The following is a 17,400-nucleotide window of genomic DNA, read 5'->3' as shown; positions in this document are numbered from 1 at the left end:
TTCTAAGGAATTCCTGTGGTAGTAATTTGCCCAGCATCGGCCTCTATAAAGCAATGACTGGTATTAGAAGTGGTAGAAAATAAACAGTATGTCCTGTTCGTGGCTTTTAAAGCTACTCTTCAGTGTGCCTTTTAAAAATTTTGTTGGTATAATCACGGTATGCGTAAATGGTGTAGCTTCCTAGGCTTAGGAATTCGTCGATCTGTTCTTTTGTGTGGCCAGTAATAATTGCTTTAGCTCCGTCTAGCACTCTTTCTATTAAAGTCATAAATTTAGTGATAGCTGCAGAGGAATTCAAATTCTGCTCTTAAGATGTTTTCATCAGCGTGTACAGTCCCCACTGAATGCCGCCCTCCGATCAAACTAAAATCATTTGATGATCTGCAAAAAGTATTACATCTACAGTAATATCGTTAACTTTCTCTGCTTTTTGATAAATATCATGTTGTAGAAATCGGAAAAATCATCTACATTTTGTTTTTAAACTGAACCAGGTTTTAAATTTGTTGCTTACGGAAACAGTCAAGCTGCATATTGTTATGACTCTAAATTCAAATCGACGAGATCAGTTGTCGCTCCACCGTTCCCGAACTAGCATCGTCTGAGGATGGTGCTTTGGAGATGATTGCAAGTCATGCAAACCGAAAAATTAGTGCATATATTGCGACATTGTATTTAATCGGACACTACAAACCACTGACTGACCATTTCTGTACTTCCAGCCTATCAGCTAGTACTAGTGTCTTGTGATTTGCAGACTGGTGTAGTAGTTATTTCGACGTGATTTCACTTCGGTGACTTACGTATCAACGACGTTGATTGTCAAGTCATCCAACGTCCACAACGTCTTATTACACAATACTGCGACACAAGCACACATTATAAAAGTAATATTCAGGAGACATCAGGCTAATGCCTTGTAAATGCGCTCCTAGCCATGGTAACGGCCTCAGTTCATCGAGGAAGAGAAACCACAAGTTTCTTCACGTAAACCATTCCAGAAGGAGGCAGTCATGCATGATTACGCCCCGCAGGTCTACATGATTGCAAGGATGTGGAGTGCTACGTTTCACCCAGACATTTCTGTGGGTTTAAGATCGGACGACAAAAGCAAAATGAACTATAAGAGACCGACGTAAGAAGCATCCGATGAGTTTGTAAAATTTTGTCAAAAGAAATGATTAAAGGCGCTAAGATGTTTTGGTCTTAAGTAAAGTCCGTAAGCGGATCAAAATCATCTTTGCAGTCGCTCAGTGACTCCACTGGCACCGAAACAGAATATAATTGACAGAAAGCTGTAATATTATACTTTCTCTTCCGAAATTGTTGCACCGTGTAAGATGGTAGTACAGTTCGTTCTTTCAGTCATTATCGCAGCATATAAAATTAACTAAAAGTGGTCCACAGTTGAAAGGCAACTGGGTAGGATGTGATACCGTTGACGTTTTACAGAAATTATGCGAAAGCGCTTGCTGCTCTTCTAGTAGTAGTTTACAGTAGGTAACTGGAGCAACAAAGGATACCTTGCGAATGGAAAAAGCGCCGGTCATTTTTGTGTTTAACATAAGATTCTTAGATCAGATGGGCATAGTTATCTGCCTACGCTGCTGACGTCAATATGTTGTAAAATTACAGATTATATGTTATGCTCAGGCATTATGACGTTTCTGGAGAACGAAAATGTACTCTATACATATCTGCGTGGAATCCGCAAATAGAGATCTTCCGGAACATAGCTCGCTCCGTTCGTCCACCATACTAGGTGTTTCAGCACAAAGTTTCAGGAGAGATAGTGTACAGCTAGACGACGCAAAACACACAAATAAGGATACGAACAGGGTAGAAAAGATGTTTATTATACCTAGAGCAGCTAAAATTCCGGGACGGCTCTGGCTGGAGTAAGCGGCAGATGGCGTTACGTGTACCGCAACGTCAGATGACGCAGTTTGTGCGCGGTCGTTGCAGCCGCGCTCACTGTGCAGCTCCATTTCGCCCGCCGACGGAGTGAAAGTAGGATGGCACGTTACGCGAACCCGGAGCTCGCTGATATGTATCTGGCATACGGGGTCGCTGTTTTCAGTGGGCGAAGCGCACAGCGATTGCACGTCCAATGTTACTCCGCGAGGCAAACTCCCTGCCACACCTTCCTTGCACAATCGTACAGGATGTTGTCCGAAAGGGAATCCTTCAGGGAGGAGACGCAACAATGTAGGCGAACTGTTACAACGCTAGCCAACGAGGAGACCATGCTGGGGCTGGTACAGAACAATACCGATGACACTGCGTGGACCGTCACTAGCCATGTCGAGATTTCTCGTAGAAACGTCGGGCGGATTCTGCAACACAACTCCATGGGCAAGAACCCATGCAACCCACAGACTATTTGCAGTTACTGTATGGGCCGGCATCATTGGGGATCACCTCGTCAGGCCGCACCTGTTGCCCCAACTTCTCTCCAACAAGTATTGCCGGAGCTACTGGACGACGCACATGTACCTACTGCGATTAATTCTGCCAGATTGTTTCGGAATGACGGAGCAACCCTCACATTACAGCATGGTGTGCATCCCCCACCCGAATTCAACATACTGCTAAGATTTATCGTCCATGGTGGTCCCGTGTGTAGACCAGTGAGATCGACAAACCCCCTCTTGCTTTGATTACTTTCTCTGGGGATACCTCAATACAATGGTGTGCGAAATCCCCGTTAACGATGCTGAGGAACTTGTACACATCGTGGCAACTGCTGGGGAAGTCTGGGATAGTCCCCATGTTTTCCAGAACATCAGATTTTCCATGTCCCGGAGACATGAGGTCTGCACGACGGTCTGGCATCGTAATTTAGAATCCCTTGTTTGATGACGATATTCGCCTGTTTTTGTTCTTATATCTTGGTTTATGCTGTACTACGCACGATAAAAACATTTTCTCACCCTGTTCATGTCCTTCCTTTCTTGTATTTTGTGTCGTCACTATTGCGCAAAGAAAGCGTTTCAGGTTATGTATTGATGCAAGATTTTCCATCGTGTAGGAGTACTCTGTCTCTTGTTTTGTTTGTTTGTAAATGCTGTGCTGAAACACTCTGTATAAAGAAGAATAAAGAAGGGCGCCCAGATTAATGCTTCCTTCATTGACTTCTTGAAGGCGTTCCATATTACTGAAAAGCCAAAACATTATGCCCACTACCCACCGCTACGTTGGATGCCGCCTGTTGGCGTTGCGAGCACGTGGTGCGGTAACAAAAGTATTTAAGCGAAGCAGACACGGACGAGGGATCACCTTAGCAAAGATATGGGTTGTAACTTGGGAAATCCATTGAGGTAAGCGACTTTGACAAAGGGATGATTATTATTACGCAGAGTGTCAACGAGTACCTCGAGAACGGCAACGCTGATCAAATCTTCACGTGCTACTGTCTTGTTCGTGTACGGAAAGAAGCAGGACAGTAAAATTACCACTAGGCGCTAAATAGTTGAAAGTCAACGACTCTTCACAGAACGTGGGGTTCAGAGGCTTGTCTGTTCTATAAAGTAGTATACATAGGGATCTGTGGCATCTCTGCTGAAAGAGTACAACGCTGGTGCACGCACAACTGTTCCGGAGCACACCGTTCATCGTACATTGTTGAACATGAAGCTCTGCTGCAGACCACCCCTACATGTTCACATGTTGACCCAACGACATCGTCGATTACGGTTGCAGTGGGCATGGGAACATCGGAATTCGACCGATCAGTGGAAGCCTGTCGGCTCTTCGCGTGATCACATTTTTGCTACTCTAAGTCGCTGGTCGTCTCCACAAACGCCGTCATCGAAGTGAACGCCGGCTAGAAACGTGCAGCGCGCCAAGGACGCAGGCTGATGGGAGCAGTATTATGCTATGGGAGACATTCTGCTGCGCTTACATGGGACCTGTATTATTAATCGAAGACACGCTGACAGCTGCGAACCACATGCATCCCTTCATGTTTGATGTCTTCCCCCAACGGCGACGTCATCTTTCAGCAGTATAATTGTTCGTGTCTCAGACCCAGAACCGTGCTACTGTGATTTGAGGAGAGTTATAGCGAACTCACTTTGATGTAACCGCCACCAAATTCGTCTGATGTAAATACTATGGAACCCATCTGGATCGCTATCCGGGGGTCATAACAGCTTAAGCAGGTCAGCGGCTCGTTATTTACGCGAGTTACATGACCAGAGGGTAGACATATCTCCACAAATCTCCCAACAATCTGTCGGATCCCAGACACGCAGAATCGGTGATGTATTTCGTTCTAAAGACGGACAGACAAGTTATTTAGCAAGTGCCTATAATGTTTTGGCTCATCAGTGAAGTACCGCACTGTGAAAAAAAAAGGCTTACACATTATGGTGCAACATTTGGGAACGGATACAATTTACTTGCTCAGCACTTCGTTCTTAACGGTATAAAATCAGTAAATGTGACTAGAATTGTAGGAAGTGTTATAGGTTTGTTGCTGTTTACAATTTATATTAATGGTCTAGTGCAGGGCCGGCCACGGATTGTGTGAACCAAGGCCTGGCCTGTTACACGGCTTTACTCGGTCGTTCTCAGACGTACATGGAACAGCGCTACATTTCATTTAGCATTCCGGTGCAGCATTTTTCGGTCGGCGCAACACTCCGTGCGCCGTTTACCCTTCACTATTTGTTCGTTGTATGAAGGACATTCACGGCTCCATGGCTGTTTGCGAAAAAAGAGAGTCTGGCGACCTACACTCACAAACCTTTGAAATGAATGGGAATGACAGAAGAGAGAGATGACAATCCTCAATTGGCATAAGCGACATGTACTTCTTATTTGCTACGAAACACTACAGTACCACGCAGAGAGAAAAATGGTTTAAATGGCTCTGAGCACTATGGGACTCAACTGCTGAGGTCATTAGTCCCCTAGAACTTAGAACTAGTTAAACCTAACTAACCTAAGGACATCACAAACATCCATGCCCGAGGCAGGATTCGAACCTGCGACCGTAGCGGTCTTGCGGTTCCAGACTGCAGCGCCTTTAACCGCACGGCCACTTCGGCCGGCACGCAGAGAGACTTTAAACACAAATAAAGAGCAAAAAATTACGACGATCAATAGACGAGATTCGTTGTTCTGTACATCAAGGCGCACTTTGTGCTAAATTTACAGGCATGGAGCACTTGAAGAACTAGGTGGTACGAATAGTAGAATTCCATGAGTCGCACCAATCATTCCATTGTCAGTTCCAACTACTTTCAATGGAAATAAGAGTAGAGTATGGAGACTTTACATATTACTGCAAAGTACGTTGGATAAGTCAAGGAGCATGTCTACAACTATTTTTTGATTTAAAACTCGCTATTGTTGAATTTATGAAGGAAAATGGAGTGCGGAAATGAAAATCAAAATGTCCGAGATGGATTCCAGACTTCGCATTTTAAATGGACTTAACTCCACACTGCCCACAGTAAAACACTTTCTGATTTGAAGAGGAAGCATTTAAAAAGAAAATCGCGTTACAGAAGGGACAGAAGCTCGCTGGCGTTAAAGAAAGCGCAAGGTTTGATGAATTTGTTGTGGGCTTGCAAGAATTAAAGAGGATAGTTTTATAAAGGTGCTGAGGTCACTGTCAGTCGGGCTGTTTTAGAGACCGTTTGCACCAGAGTGCCCCTTTGCATGCGGAGGTGTAAATGATTGACCTGCAAGGTAATTACAGTTTCAATGGCATATCTTTTTACGCTAAAACTGTCCATGACAACTACATTGCTTTCATCAGCTAGATTTTCCAAGTCTCCGTAATGAGTTTGCAGAAGTGCTACAATATTTCGATCGACATATTTGCGTGAAAGACCTTTTTTTTAAGATTATGAAGCTAAATAAGTCACGATTACACGCCAACTTGAGTGCAAAACTCTGTGAAATTTTCTGCGTCTGTCTGTATGCCGACAGTTTGTACCAGATAAAAATTATATCTTCAGTGCGACAGAAATAATTAATACTGAAAACTTGTTTTGTTTGTGATCTATTTTGTTGAGGAATATGAAACGAAGTCGCATCCAGTGCGACTGCGCTGACATTTAAATGCGGTGGGCTCGCTGTTTTCCCCTCTTTCCCCTCCTCGCGCTCATACAGCATGGCGTGGCGTTGGGGGAAAGTGAAGCTGTCGCTTTGGCACTCGGGCCCGGGCATAGCACATGAGCCGAAGGCTCGACTAACCGCTGGTCTAGTGGATAACGCTGGAGGCTCCATGACGCTACTGGCAAACCATTCTGTTGTCAACAGGAAGATTGCAACACCAAAACACTTGCGAAATTCAGAAAGAACTGCACAGCATCGACGAATGGTGCTAGGACTGGCAGTTGACACTGCACATAAATTAATGTAACGTGCTTCACACAAGCAGCTGAGGAATATGACAACACTATCGATCATTAACTATTGTTGTGATGCTCACATGCATTATCCTTGGCACTCGCTATTCGACAGTACCTACCCCGTGTACGTCTCTGCCCCGTTGCTGGGATGAAGGACGACTACTCGCGAAGAGTGCGTGAGTCGCGGCAGACGATAATAAAGGGGCGTGCTCAGCAAGCAAAGGAAATAACTTGCTGGCAGTGGTGTGAAGCGCTGAAGGTACGGTTGTGCGTAGGATATGCAAGTACTCTGTTGGGTCGCACACAGCAGCTGGAGGGCAGCGGCCTGGCTTGTGGGGTGTTACTGGCGCCATCTCGCCAGCTGAAGTTTAACTGTCAGCTGCTCTACCGTTGGAGCAAGTAAGTTTGCTCTAGGAGCTGTTGCGTACCCATATTGTGGACTACGTGGTAAGACCTTTTGTAATGGGCAGTAACTTTGTTCTTGACTGATGTGTGACCTACTGCTTCCTGGTTCCTTTCGGGGCTAGCTGGTCCGGTTTTCTGTTGTGACTGAAAGTGCTCGTTTCTACTTTTCTACCAGGCTACATTTCGCCGATTTCCTGGACACGTATTCGCGATTTCTCGCGGACATGGACTACAATTTGATTTTTTAGCTTAATCCTCACGTTACTGGGTACCGTGACTTGGTTATTTGTGTATACAAGCCCGCGCTATGTCTCAGATTTTTGTGTAAAGTCAACTTTAAACCACCTGTCTGGCGTATTAATTGTTTTTCACTTGTCAACCAGTTTTATTAATTGGTGTTTTGTAATTTATTAGAATAATGTTTAAGGCCTACAGTGCTTGCCAAACTTGTTGTATTCATTGGTGTTTTCTATTTTATTCAAATGTTCAAATGTGTGTGAAATCTTATGGGATTTAACTGCTAAGGTCATCAGTCCCTAAGCTTACACACTACTTAACCTAAATCATCCTAAGGACAAACACACTCACCCATGCCCGAGGGAGGACTTGTACCTCCACCGGGACCAGCCGCACAGTCCATGACTGCAGCGCCTTAGGCAGCTCTGCTAAACCCACCCGGCTATTTTATTAGAACAGTGTTTCATTCTGCTTGCTTGTGTGTGTGTGTGTATGTGTGTGTGTGTGTGTGTGTGTGTGTGTGTGTGTGTGTGTGTGTGTTTTACAAGGCATTTCATTCAATATTTAATGCCTTATTTATTGAATTCAGGAGCGAACTAGGAAGGGGGCCTCACTGTATACTTTGGTTAGCCTTGTGGCATTCATCAAATCATTTTGTGGTGTCAATTACTCACACATCTGTGAAAAAGGTATCTCTTTTGTAAGGCAGCTGGCTAACTAACCCTGGTGAACGCACATTACTTTGCTATTAGCTGTTTTCCAAACTAGCCACTAGCGTGCTAATAACCTTGTGATTTGCTTCACCTACTGGTGAACCTACTTTGCGGTCACCTACTGGAATAGTTTTCCTACCGTTCTTTAATAAGGTCACGGGCCGTATAGGGGAAGTTCTGGCCAAGTATGGGATCGAAACAATCTTCATACCCACCAAGAAGGTTAAGGAAAATTTAAGAACTGAAAAAGACTCCCAACATCCTCTAGCAACACCTGGGGTATACAAATTTCAAGCAGTTGTGAACAAGTACGTATTGGAACAACGAAAAGAAGTGTAAACACCCGCTTAACCGAACATAAAAGAAACTGTCGCTTAGGACACATCGAAAAATCGGCCGTAGCTGAGCATCTTTTTCGAGATGGGAATCACGAAATTAAATTTAATGAGGCAAGCGTTCTAGCACGAACATCCCATTATCATGCCCGCATGTATAGAGAAGCAATAGAAATTCACAAACACCATAACAGTTTTAATAGAAAAGTGGAAGTTGTAAACTTGGACAAAATATGGATGTCGACGTTGCGCCAGCAGAATGACAATCGATTAGTCTTAATCAAGAATGATGACGCCTTCCAAAGATAGGCATCCGTCGGCATCACGTTGCGAACGGTGGTGCCCTCTATGCGCTCTATAAATGCGAGAGTACCTGGAGCCTCATGGCAGTAGCCGGACGACCTCGGAAGATGTAGACGAAACATCGACCACGGCCTCTCATCCCGGAAGTTTCAACTGAAGACAACACCGGCTGTGAAAGCCTACATTGTATGGTTTTAGTTGCCCGTAAACAAGTAACGCCGTATGGCAGTTACTAAGTAAGTCTTGTTGACACTGCTTAGTATAAGCATAGTTTAAACTATATTGGTAATTTATTTTTGGAGCCATCAACGTGCTAAGTATTTTTTATTTATTTATTCTTCTTCTTTCGATTTCGGCCATCTTTGGACCACGTTCAACAATTCACTTGCCCGGCTTTTTGATCTTTTTTTCTCTCTTCCCAATATTTCCTCACCATTTTCGAGTGGTTCCTCCTCCGCTCTTCCGACCATTTCCTGTTATTATTCTTTAGTTTCGTTTCTTCTGGAAAACAATTTCGTTCACTATTTGTCTAAACTTTTCCCTGTCCCTGATTGACTCACGGGTGACATTAAAATAGGCCAAATCCTTTTTCACCATCTGTATCCATTTATTGTTGGTTTTTTCGTTCCTGTTACTATGTTCAAACACTTTTCTTGTTAGTCTGTTTCCATCCATCCTCGACAGGTGACCATAAAACGTTAGTCTGCGTTTACGCATTGCCTCACTCGCTTTCTCAATAGTTTTGTATATTTCCTTATTACTCTTTAGCTTGTACTCTTCTCCAATCTTTCTCGGTCCTAATATTTTTCTCAAAATTTTCCTGTCTTTCTTTTCCATGTTTTCTATTTCCCCCTTTTTGTTAAGAGTTAGGCACTCCGATGCATACAGGCATTCTGGTCTAATGACAGTTTTATAATGTCTTAATTTAGCTTGAATCGAAATGTTTTTTTGTTATATATGTCTTTGGTTTTTTGAAAAGCAAATTCCATTTTCCTTGCTCTCGCCTGGTTTGCACTCTTGTCTAAACCATTCACTTGAATTGTTTCACCTAAATACTTAAATTTTTCTACTCTCTTAATATTGCCGTATTTAGTAATAAGATTTTTCTTGTTATTTCTATGATTAGACATATACACGGTTTTTTCAAATGAAATCTGCAGTCCAGCTCTGGCCGAAACTTCTTGTAGTTTCTCCAGGTAGTTCTGAGCTATTTCTTCGTTTTCTGTAACTATTGCCAGATCGTCTGCAAAAGCTAAACAGTCCACTTCTATTTTTTCTTTTTTTGTTCCAATTCTGATGTCATTCTTGGTGTCTTTGAGTTCTTCTTTCCATATTCTCAATATCTTTTCCAGTACGCAGTTGAAGAGGATTGGGGATAAACCATCACCTTGTCTAACACCTGTTTTAATTTCGAACTTCCTTGAAATTTCACCCATAAATTTAACTTTGGCCTTACTGTTTGTTAGCGTCTGTTTGATAATTTGAATTGTTTTCGTATCGACCCCAAATTCTTCCAATACTTTCAGTAATGTTTCTCTATCTACCGAGTCGTATGCTTTTTTGAAATCTACAAATACTATTGCAAATCTCTGGCCTCTTGAGATTCTGTAACGAATTAGTGTTTTCAGGTTAAATATTTGTTCAACACAGGATCTACCTTGTCTAAAACCTGCTTGATATTCACCTATTTTTTTATCCAGAACTGGCTCCACGATTTGAAGTAATTTCCTTGACAAAATTTTGTATCCTACTGGTAGTAGCGAGATCCCTCTATAATTATTAACATTCATCTTATCCCCCTTTTTGTGTAGCGGGTGTATCAGGGCACACTGCCAGTCTTCAGGAATTCTTTCTTCGTCCCAGATCTTCTTAAACATATGTTCCAAAACTTGTGGGAGGTTGGTATCCATTATTTTTAGGATTTCTGGTACTATGGAGTCTTCACCTGGGGCTTTATTGTTTTTTAGACTGTGTATTATGTGTTTTATTTCTTCAGCGTCTGGAGGTTTTGACTCGGTATTAGTATTTCGGTGGTTTTCAAAACTCATTTTATCTTTGGGTGGTTCACAATTTAGTAGATTCTCGAAATATTTTGCTAATATTTCACAATTAGTCTTGTTTGTCAAACTTAGCTTGTTCTCTTCATCTTTAAAACATAAATTTGGGGATTGGTATTTGGTTAGCTGTTTTCTAAAAGTTTTGTAGAAATCTCTAGAATTATTTCTTTTAAAGTCTTCCTCAATCTGTTCTAGGTTATCCTGAAATTGTCTTCTTTTTTTATTACGGAAAAGCTTAGCTGTTTCTCTTCTCTGGATTTTAAAATTGTCAAGATCTTGAGGATCTTTTGTGGAGTTCCATTTCTGCCACAATTTCTGTCTCTTCTCCAGGTTCTCATCACATTCATTGTCCCACCATGGATGTCTTCTTACTCTTTTCACGAGACAATTTTCTTTTGCTATTTCAACTATTTCGTTTTTGATCTCCTCCCATCCCGCTTCCTTATTTATTGTGGATATGCCATCGCTATCTTTGTGCAATGCTCTTTGAAACCGTTGTTTAATTTCTTCATTTTTTAAAGTTTCTGTGTTATATTTTGGAATTTTGTAAAAGGTTTTCTTCTCTTTTCGAAATGGGAGTGGTCTGAATTTAATCGTAGTCAAATAGTGGTCTGAATCAACATCAAGGCTTTTCAGCACTTTAGTGTTTTGAATTTCTTCTTGACAATGAAGTGAGATAGCCACATGGTCAATTTGGAATTCTCCGAGAAGTGGATTTGGTGATCTCCATGTTTTAGTTTTTCGGCTCAGCTTTTTGAAATGTGTTGTCATTATTTTCAAGTTGAAATGCCTACATACCTCTATAAGCCTTTCTCCATTTTTTGAGGTTCTTTTGTGACCTGGGAAGAGGCCTACTGTTCCATGGTATTTTTTCTCCCTTCCTATTTGTGCGTTAAAATCGCCTACTAACATTTTTATGTTCTTCTTTGAGCATCTATCCAGTTCCATTTCAAGTATCTCCCAAAATTCTTCAACTTTCTCCGGGTTATTTTTGTTGTCCTGGTTTATGGGTGCATGACAGTTGATTATAGAGTATCCTTTGTTTTTACATTTAATCTCAAGAATGGATAGTCTCTCAGAACTCGAGTAGAAGTTAGTAACTGAATCTAAAATTGAGTGATGTACCAGAAATGCTGTTCCCAGGTATGGCATTTGTTTCATTAAGATTTTACCTGGTTTTCCTTTCAATAAACGATAGTTTTCAAAATCTAAAGCAGTTTCATCTAAAAACCTTGTTTCTTGTAATGCACATGTTAAAATTTCTTTCTGGTTCAGCTTCTCAATCAATAATTTCAATTTTCCTACTTTAATTAGAGAGTTTACATTTAGGGTTGCAAACATAGTTGCTTTCTTAAATTTCAGTGTTGAGGGCTGCATACATGTTGGTTGGGGTCCTCCAAAATCCTTTGACCCCTTTGCATTGTTTCTACGAACAACGGAGGATTTGCCATTCGGTCTACCTCTTGGAGTAGTGTCTATCTTTGACGACGTTCCCATCATGCTTTGCAGTATTTGTTGGATATAAATTGGGGGATCGGGTTGCCCCGAATCCGAAATTAAAACCAAGGTAGTAAGCCCTGGAGTTAGCTCTTCCGCTCTCTCTGCCGTTGGGAAATTGTTCCTCTTCCGCCATTGAGACCGTTGGCTGGGTTTCACCTAGTAACCCTAGGCAGGGGCCCTATGACAGGGTGCTACCATCTGGAGCCGGACGGACCCTGGTTTTTTTACGAGGTTGTTACTCCTCCCCCTCCACACTTCCCCATCCTCTTGTTTTTAGATGGGCCTGGGCTTGGGACCGGCTTGCGGCGGTGTTTTTATTTATTTATTTATATATATATATATTTATTTATTTATTTATTTATTTTTTTTAAACATCTCGCCCATTTTAAGAATTGTATTTACTGATATGGCAAGCCATGACTTTAACTGCCCTATTCACTGATAATCAGTACTCCCACTATTAAAGTTTAAGAGTTAAACTGTTTTGATAATAAACTGCTGTTCAAGAATACGTAATCTGCAATCCCAGTACCTTACCAGCCCCAACCACCTCTCCACCGCTTCAACTGTAAAACACCGTAAGTAGATATAGATTTAGTTGGTCAGTCAAGTTGCAATAGGGTGACTCAGTGTTCGATGGACCAGAAATGTATCCATGCAGCCCTGTGAACATGGCTCTTACTATTTTGGAAGAGGGGAGTGTTCATACCGTATTCTTCATTAACCTAAAAAATAAGGCTATGTTTGATCACTGAAAATCTGCTTCCTGTTTCATATATATGTTAACCTGCATCATTTGAAAAATGGGAATTTCGTGACTCGTTGCATTGCCCCTTCTCTGTGATGTGTGGAAGCTTCAAGTATCGGTGTGGGTAAAAGTCTTTTTGAGATACCCTAGTCCAAATGTCCATTGCCTGCAGTTCCCTGCGCAAAGTTCTTTCTTAAACTGATTGAGATAGACCTCTACTCACCGACAGGAGCAATTCCTGTCGTATTTTAAAGCGACTGTAATTGGCAAGACGTGACGACACGCTGGTACTTATCGGTTAGGCTCTCCTAGCGGCCAATGTTCCTAATGTTCTTACGCTTTGTTAGGGGTTTGCGAGTGGTACTCCATTCCTTATAGATAAGCTGGCAATCCACATTGATACGTCACCAAATCGAGCAACTTCGTTCACGGTATGTTCATGGACACAACACAACCCAATAGTTCATTTCTGCCATTCTGTTGCATCTCCATATCAACCCACTTTACTAGGCCGAGTCCACACTACCTTCCACCATGAAGTACTGCTCAAATTCAAATGGCTCTGAGCACTATGGGACTTAACGGCTGAGGTCATCAGTCCCCTAGAACTTAGAACTACTTAAACCTAGCTAACCGAAGGACATGACACACACCCATGCCCGAGGCAGGATTCGATTCAAAATGGTTCAAATGGCTCTGAGCACTATGGGACTTAACATCTATAGTCATCAGTCCCCTAGAACTTAGAACTACTTAAACCTAACTAACCTAAGGACATCACACACATCCATGCCCGAGGCAGGATTCGAACCTGCGACCGTAGCGGTCATGCGGTTCCAGACTGTAGCGCCTAGAACCGACAGGCCACACCGGCCGGCGCAGGATTCGAACCAGCGACCGTAGCGGTCGTGTGTTTCCGGACTGAAGCGCCTAGAACCGCTCGGCCACTCCGGCCGGCAGTACTGCCATTCCTTTGGTCAGCAGTGGAGAGTCATCGCCTCCTCCGTTTCTACACCACTCACAGCGCTCCAGTGCAACCATTATTCTCTTCTAAAAGACTGACAAGTTTTTCTCAGTGATAACTAAAGATAAGATTTCATTCGATATTTGGCCACGTCGTTCTTAACAGAATGTGAGTGCAGAAATAATTTCGTGTAGTTCTCCAGTGGCGTGTTATATTGCAGCTACTGTTTACGATGCGAATACAGGGAAACTGACGTCTACCTCCAAGTTTCTTCGAATTACGGTTTCTGAGCATTTCCGTGGAGCTCTCCAGTGTGTCAGACAAACTGAAACATCCCCTTAGACTCGTTTCCCACGCACGGGTTCCCGGGTTCGATTCCCGGCGGGGTCAGGGATTTTCTCTGCCTCGTAATGACTGGATTTTGTGTGATGTCCTTAGGTTAGTTAGGTTTAAGTAGTTCTGAGTTCTAGGGGACTGATGACCATAGATGTTAAGTCCCATAGTGCTCAGAGCCATCCCCTTAGAAAAATTTATGAATTACTGTGCTGGTAAACCCCTTACGTTATTTGTTTTTCAAACAGCTGAGCAAAACTGAACGTACTCAGACATTTCTCTCTTTACTTATTCTGATCAACACGAAACTGACACACAATATTTTTAGCGCAACACAATCTGACTTTCAATAATCCCTACAAAAGAATGGCCCTGACTAACAATAACCTATACCTTTTAAGAATAACTTATCTCACAAAAATCTTCGTTACTCGAGCTACTGCACTACAGCGAGCGCCAATACTGCCAGCTAAATAACAGATTCTAAGTACTGAAGGCACTAATTACCGATAGGCATAGTTAGCAAATGAAAGATTTTGATGGAGAACAAACAATGTATTTACCTTAATAGTGTTCAAAAGTCTATATATATATATATATATATATATATATATATATATATATATATATATATATATATATATATATATATATACACATCAGTTCATGGTATCCAATATTACAAATTTACTCTTTCCGATGGACGCACGTCCACATCGTCCGCTCTCAAAATTCTGCCATCTCTCTCCCCACATCCATCACTGCTGGCGGCTCACCTCCAACTGCGCAAAGCTACGCGCTGTTCACATCCAGCTGCCCAGCACTACAATAGCAAATATTCCAACCTTGCCAACCAGCCACAGACTGCACACAGCACAGCCAGTGATTTTCATACAGAGCGTTACGTGGCGTTACCAACATAAAACCTAAACAGCCTACTTACAAAACCTGCGACCATTTGTGCTACCCTTCTTTGTACGGGTCCCGCGAGTTCGCAGAACTGCCTCAACACGACGTGGTATAGACTAGACAAATGCCTGAAGTAGTGCTGGAGGTAACTGACACCATGAAACCCCCAGGGCACTCCATAAATCCGTAAGAAGACTAGGGGGTGGTAATATCTTGTGAACAGTACGATGCAAGGCATCGCAGATATGCTCAATAATGTTCATGTCTGGGGAGTTTGGTGGCCAGCGAAGGTGTTTAAATGCAGAAGAGTGTTCCTGGAGCCACTCTGTAGCGAATTTGGATGTGTGGGGTGTCGCATTGTCCTGCTGGAATTGCCCAAGTCCGTTGCAGTGCACGGTCGATATGAATGGATACAGGTGATCAGGCACGATGCTTACGTACATGTCACCTGTCAGAGTCGTACGTAGACGTATCAGGGGTCCCATATCACTCCAACTGCATAGAGCCTTCACCAGCTTGAACAGTCTCCTGCTGAAATGCAGGGTCCATGGATTAATGAAGTTGTCTTCATACCCGTACACATCCATCCACTCGACACAATCTGAAACGAGACTCATCCGAACTGGCGACATGTACCCAATTATCAACAGTCCAATGTCGGTGTTTAGGGGTCCAGGCGAGGCGCAAAGCTTTGTGACGTGCAGTCATCAAGGGTTCACGAGTAGGCCTTCGGCTCCGAAAGCCCATATCGATGATGGTTCATTGAATGGTTCGCACGCTGACGCTTGTTGATGGCCCAGAATTTAAACATGCGGCAATTTGTGGAAGGGTTGCACATATGTCACGTTGAAAGATTCTCCTCACTCGTCGTTGGTCCCATTTGTGCAGGATCTTTCTCCGGCTTCAGCAATGGCCGAGGTTTGATGTTTTACCGCCGGTCGAGTGGCCGTGAGGTTCTAGACGCTACAGTCTGGAGCCGAGCGACCGCTACGGTCGCAGGTAGGTTCGCAGGTTCGAATCCTGCCTCGGGCATGGATGTGTGTGATGTCCTTAGGTTAGTTAGGTTTAATTAGTTCTAAGTTCTAGGCAACTGATGACCTCAGAAGTTAAGTCGCATATTGCTCGGAGCCATTTGATGTTTTATCGGATTCTTGATATTCACGTTACAGTCGTGAAATGATCGTACGAGAAAATCCCAACTTCATCGCAACCTCGAAGATGCTGTGTCCCATCGCTCGTGCGCCGACTATAACACCACGTTCAAACTCACGTAAATCTTGATTACCTGCCATTGCTACAGCAGTAACCGATCTAACAACTGTGTCTGACACTTGTCTTATATAGACGTTGCCGATCGCTGTGCCGTATTCTGCCTGTTTACATATCTCGGTTTTTGAATACGCATGCCTATACCAGTTTCGTTGGCACTTCAGTGTAAATGATATCCCATCATAAACTCAAGAAGGAATATTCCTCTTTGCAATCAAATTTAAAAAAATGAATACATTTTCTCGAAAATCACTTACTGGTTCTCTACAAATGGATTGTCAGGGAACTATGATAAAACAGTACATCTGTAGTAGTGTAATGCTTACGTCCTTACCTCAACATTAGAACTTACTAATTCATTATGGCCATCAATAATATTCTAGATTTTTAGGTGATTATATTAATAAAGAACTTTAATCTGGAAGTGATGTGGACGTCAAATGTTACAAATGCTCTTAAACATCTGAGCTCTGCATTTTTGGCATTGCAGATAATATCGAGGTTTTTAGTTTAAAGTCCCAAGAAGAAGACTTACTTTTCTATTTTCGTTTGCTAATTTCTTATGGCATCATAGGATGAGGGAAGTGATTGTTGAACAGGAATGTGTTGTCTGCCCCATAACTTCTTGCAAATTCTTTCAACAGCTGGTTATCTTGACAACAGCATCAGTTACATTTACTATATTACGAAGTTTACTGTCAAAAATCATTCATAATTCACAAAAAACAGCAACATTTATAACTAAACTAAAAAATGGGTTACACTTTGCGCCACTCAGCCTTAGTGTGGGTCAGAAAGGAGTGAAGTATTCAACCATAAAACCTTTGATCAATTACCCAGTAGCGTAAATAATTTAATAGGACTTAAATTAACTTGAAACACAAACAAATTACACATGTTTCACAACTTCTTCTATTCCACAGAAGAATTTCTGAAAGTGTAATAACATATTATGTCTCAGGTTCCCTTAAGTAAAAGCGTCGTTGGCAAACAAAAACTGAACGATGCCACAATACTTGTAAATGAAGCAATACACAGAGAGTTCAGTGAATTCAAAAGTAAAATTTTGTGTTCTGACCAAAAATGCTATAATTTTTGGTTATATAAAATCAGCAAGAGGACTGAAGACTGAAATCATTTTTTTTTTTTTTTGAGGTACTTAGCTACCACTCTAGCATAGAAACGAAGGAAGATAAAGAGAAGGCAGAAGTACCGCATTTCGTCTTTTGAAGTCATTTCACCGTGGAAGATCAAAATAT

The sequence above is a fragment of the Schistocerca piceifrons genome, chromosome 3, assembly GCF_021461385.2.
Source record: "Schistocerca piceifrons isolate TAMUIC-IGC-003096 chromosome 3, iqSchPice1.1, whole genome shotgun sequence".
NCBI classification, from domain to species: domain Eukaryota; kingdom Metazoa; phylum Arthropoda; class Insecta; order Orthoptera; family Acrididae; genus Schistocerca; species Schistocerca piceifrons.
Note: the sequence above shows the minus strand (reverse complement) of the source record.